This window comes from Gossypium hirsutum, chromosome A09 (assembly GCF_007990345.1).
Source record: "Gossypium hirsutum isolate 1008001.06 chromosome A09, Gossypium_hirsutum_v2.1, whole genome shotgun sequence".
Classification (NCBI taxonomy): Eukaryota; Viridiplantae; Streptophyta; class Magnoliopsida; order Malvales; family Malvaceae; genus Gossypium; species Gossypium hirsutum.
In genome coordinates, this window is record NC_053432.1 from 74277754 (window position 1) to 74283753 (window position 6000).

Here is a 6000-nt window from a genome sequence, read left to right on the forward strand (position 1 = left end):
AAAACACCAATTAAGCGGGGATTAATTCAGAAATAAGCCAAATTAAACACAAGAATCATGTAAATTAATATGTTTATCAGATGTCAATGTATTAAACGTGGTCTTACTCGCACACATATATCACACACATATATCGAAATCACATATCGATGCCAAGTATTAAACATGGTCTTACTTGCATACATATATCGATGCCATGGTCTTACTCGAACATCACATATCGGAATCCTATGTCATGACATATTTATCCTAGCTATTCCTAGGGTTCATACGGGGCTTTCGAACGTCGTAACTCGATAGGTTCAAGCTCGTAATTAATTCTTCAATGCTTAAATCATTTCGGTATATACACATATATTTATTATAATTTAATTCAGCACATATAATATATATACAATTGAATTTAACAACATTTATTTACTTATGAACTTACCTCGAACGGACCAGAACGACTATTCGGTAATTTTCGACTTTCCCCTATCCAAATCTGATTTTTCTCATTTCTTGATCTAATTCAATACAAATTCAACTTATTTAATCATTTAATCAATCAAATTAATCCAAAAACACATAAATGATCAAATTACACTTTTACCCCTAACATTTTATATTTTCTCAATTTAGTCCCTATTTCAAAACAACTCAAAATATTCAAAATTTCAACATACTCTAGTTAGGCCGAATTTACCTTAGGTCCCTAGCAGCCCATTAATTTTATTTATTTCACATTTTGACCCCTAAATTTACAAATTTCACAATTTAGTCCTTAATAAGCATTTTTATCAAAAATCACTTAACAAAACATGATAATCTAACATCAAATATTTATTTTTCATCATCAAATAACAGAAACAACAAGCTCTTATCAATGGAAAATCACAAAATACACAACCAGTTCAAAAATTCAAGCATGGTGTAGCTAGTATTCGGAGCAACGATTTCAAAAACATAAAAATCGAACAAAATCGAACAAAATCCATACCTTAATTAAAGAACATAAGAGCCGAACCTAGCTTACTTAAAAATGGTGTCTTTCACCTTTAAGATTCGGCAATAAAAGAAAGGATGGACAAAATGCATGTTATGTTTTATTTTATTATCATTTTATTACTAAATTACCTTATTAACCTTTATAAAATAATATAAAAGCTTATTATAGTTGTCCACTACCGTCCATGTTACTAATTATTGGCCTAATTGCAACTTAAATACCTCATGCCATTAAGACAACATCAATTCGGCCCTTTTACAAATAACCATCAAATTTTCACTTTAAACGATTAAGCCCTTTTTATTAAATCGACACTCAAATGGTAAAATTAAAACATTAAAATTTCATAGATATAAATTCACGCATAATAAACACATAAAATAATTTTTAAATATTTTTATGACTTAGATTTTTGGTCCCGAAATCACTGTTCCAAATAGGGTCTAAATCGGGCTGTTACAATTCAACAGTGGGAAAATTTAGTTGGCTGAAAATCATACTGGTAAATATAATTCAGCTTACAATTTAGAAAATGAATTGAACATCCTTTGGTATTGCTGTAAACTTTCGGGTAGTTTCTGCTAAGTCTAAAGGGAAAATGGAAAAGTAGTTTTGACTTTTCTTAAATGTATCATAAATGCTTTGAGCCCTTTACTAGAATCTTCTTGAGTGCAGAATTGGAGCTACAGTGGAAGGTATTCGATTTTAATTGAAGCATAAGAAATGGAGTTTGATCTATGTTTGAGGACATTAATCATATTATGGGGTTAATTGAGAGAAGACCATTATAAACCATGAGAATGATGTATCACAAGATGTAGATTTCTATGCGAAAGCCCTTTGCAGCCTGGTTGAGCAAAGCAAAATATAACCAAGTTGCCTAATATGGATGCTTTAAACTCTGTTAGGCCTCAACATTCCTCCCACTAATTTGTGACATGCCTTTGATTAGCCATTTGACAATGAGATAAGGAGATCCTTGTTTTCAAATGCCTCATTTGCCAAATTTATAGCACTGAGTTCCAACCACAGTGAGTCAACAACCCTCCTATTGCTTTATGAGATAATATCAAAGCTTCAGTGTCCATCCATGGATTAAAATGACTTTCCCTTTGTTTTTCTCCTCAAATTCTTCTTAGACAACCATTTCTTGAACTCATCTGATTTATATCTTTCTCCTAGAACCTGTATGAATGACCTGTTTGATACTTCTAAGCCTAAGGCCAATTCAATCAGTTCCAAGGTGGACATAGAGCTTTGTGGCCATGATTCAAGCCACTACAAGCATTGGACTACATCAATCGAGGCTCTGTCTCCTCTTTGAGCCATATCTAATGCTCATTTGTTATAAAATGTTAAAGGACTAATAAACCAAATCTGATCCCATTTTGCCTTCGTTTATTCTTCAATGTATCTTGATTCCTATTCGTCAAAAGAATTAACCACGTAACTATTTGATACAATCTCTCGTGTGTTCTTCATTTTCTTTTAAAATCACCGACCCTGGATATTATACCAAATTTAACTGAACCGCCATGATATTCTCATATCACAACTTTATCATTTTCAGTACAATTACCGTTAAATTCAAAATGATTGTCTAACAAATCATAATAAAAAAACCCAAATTATCAAATTTTAACTGATGTTTCTTACATATTTGTATCTATAACTTTTAGCTGATATTTGTTTCCCTTTTCTTGGAAAGTGTCCAACAATATCATTTTACACCAGTGTGATAACTTTAACAATAGGAACGATTTTAACCCATAATAATATTTCCCGATTAAAACTGACCTGATAGATATATTTCTGCTGAAAATTACCACAAACTACATTAACTCAAACAAATTATAACATCCCGTTATTGACTTATTGACATAATCTGGGATTAACCGAGAAGTGAAAACCAAAATACAAGTTTGAGCTCAATCTTCCTCCATCTACACTTTTGCCGATGTCAACCTTTTCACGAAAACTAGAAAGGAATTATGTATAATAAAACTACTTCAGTTATTAACATTAAGCTTTGAACTATACTGAAACCACAACCATCAGATAGATTAAAAACCATAGTGTTATAATAGGACCGACGTTCCAACCGTATAGACAGAACAAAACCTTAACATTAATAGTGCACTCCAAATTAGATGAAGAAAATCGAAAGTAGACCCAATAACAACCAGTGCAGTAATACAACTTCTATAATCTGAGATCCATATCACCGAGCTCCCATAATTGAACCAGGATTTATAACAGTAATAAATATAATTACCTCCTGCCAATGAATATCTTTTACAGATGAACCATGTTTGATAAATTAAACAATAAGGATGATAATAAAACTGAGATAATGAAATCCAAGATGTGAAGCTATATTGAATTTGTAATACCCCAAAAATTTTATAGTAAGATATTATCCTTAATATAGTAAAATAAGGAAATAAAATGACAAAAAGGGAAATTTTGAGTTATGTCAACGTTGGGAAGTATATTATGATATATTAACTCAAGAAATGACTAAATCATAAAAGTCAGCAAAGTATTGTTGCACAAGAGTAAATACTCAAAATTTGAAGGGTTAAAGTGTAAATATAAAAAATTTGAAGGACCAATAGTGTAAATATTCTAAGGGTGGAATGATCAAGAAACTAAGGAAAATGGATGAATTAAGACCAAATTAAATAGGTGAAGAATTGTGAGGGACTAAATTGCAATTATACCAAAATAAATGATGACTCAAGGATGATATTTTAAAAGGTCATAAGGGGCAAAATGGTCAATTAGAAGGAGAGAGAAATTTAGAAGGCAAGATGATGTAGAGATATTTTAGATTAATTACATAAATATTAGTTTATTAATATTTTAATTTGATTTTTTTAAATTATATTTTATTATTATTTTATTATTATTTCATGTATTATATAAGGAAAGAAAGATGAAGAATTCTTTTCAACTTTCCCACGCATGAATATGAGAAGAAGAGAGAAAGAAAGAAAGCTTTGCTTTTTTTACAATTTGGTCCTTTCACCAAAAATCCATGATAAACGCCAAATTATACATAGTTTTACCCCAAATACTTAGCATACTTATGGATGTTTACTACTAGATTTGTGGATTTTGGTGCTCTTAATTCGGTTATTTCATGTTTTGTACTCAGGAGAGCACCAAGAGTCAAAAGGAGCAAAAAATGAGCTAAAAAGGGACAAAACGAACCAAATCGAGAAGATCACACGGCCTAAGCCTTGCCACATGGGCATCTCACATGCCCATGGCCTTCGGGGGTGCCGACCAAGGTTTACACGATTCACATGGCCTGGCCATTGAGCCCACACGGCCATGGTAAATTAACGGATCGAAGACGACCTGGCAATCACGTCACACGGCCGTGGCACACGGGCGTGTCCTTTTTTCAAGGAGTTGTATTTTACACTGAAAAGGGTACTTAGAGAGGAAAAAAGCCAATCCAAAGCCTATATAAACACCCTAAGTATGACCTAGAAAAGGGGGCCTCTTTTAGAACTTTTCTGGAATACAGAACCACACGCCAGGAATTACATGAAGGAAGCCAGACGATCCATCCTAAAAGCCGGAGCTACTTCAAGACTGAAGATCTCTCTCAGAATTCCTTCAGGGGTTTTAGAGTTTTCTTCATTTTTTGTTATTTTTATACTTTTGAGATGTACTCTTATTTTATTATGAACTAAACCCCTTAGATACCTAAGGGGGATAAAACCTATTATGGATCTTGTTATTATTATCTGAACTGTATGATAAATACTTGATTTGTTCTTAATTATGTGTTCTTAATGCTTAAGTTAATATTCCGGGTATTAATTCATGATTTGATGTGCTTATGTAGAGGAGGAATAGACTCTGCCTAAGAGTAGATTTGGCATAATTAAGCGGAGTTGATCGGACGCCTAGAAATAAGGTTACGAGATTTTACTGGATTAGGGTGAAACCTAATATGGGAGTCCATAGAGTGATTTACTGCTTCCCTAGTGGTTTTAATTAAGAAAGAAATTTCGATTAATTCAACTTAAGGTTAAACGTTATTAGTCTCTAAAGGGATAATAACATAGGTTAGGGAGTCTCACAGATCAAGTCAAGTAAATAAATCATCCGGTTCAGAGTTAGATAACAAGTTTAATTTAGGTGGATTCCTCATTGGGTGTCGTCTTTATCAATTGCTTCTCTTCAAGTCTTTTTTCAAATTTTCTCTCCGCTTTAGTTAAATTAGTTAATTAGTTTAGATAATTAGTTTAATAAACAAACCCTTTTTATTCTTAGACTAGATAATAAAAAGATAGTTATTACTAGTACTTTTGGTTCCCTTGGGTAAGATATCCCGGTCTTGCCATTACTACACTATTGTTCGATAGGTGCGCTTGCCTTTTCGTCGTGATAATAGTTAGTCTAGGTTTGATCTTCATTATAGTTATTTATTGCTTGTTACGAATCACGCGATCAAATTTTTGGCGCCGTTGCCGGGGAACTGAAATATTAGGAACACTAAATTTTTATTACTTTAGCCATTTATTTTTCTTGAAATTTTATTTTTTTTATTATTTATTAATTTACTCTCGCTTGGCAGGTTTTTATAGTTTATGACTAGAAGAAACCCATCAGGACCATTACTTTTTTTGAAGAAATCTATCGTACGATTCGCAAAAATCAAAGAGAAATAAGGCGTAGCTTACTGTAGACACTCAATTTTTCCCAGGCCCAGAAATAAGTCCAAAAACAAAAATAATAAACCCAAAAAAAAACGAAGTCCAAGTTCAGTTGAAAAGATTACTTGAAAAGATTTAAGGTCCATCTACAAGCTTGACTCATATGGAAATATAATCTTCAATGATTGCAATCTTAGATATGATATGCAATCTTAGATATGATACAATCTTAGATATGATTGCAATCTTAGATATGATATGCAATCTTAGAAGATATGATTTTGTAATCTTAGAGATTTAATTTGTAGATACCTTTTAATCTTAACCGTTGAT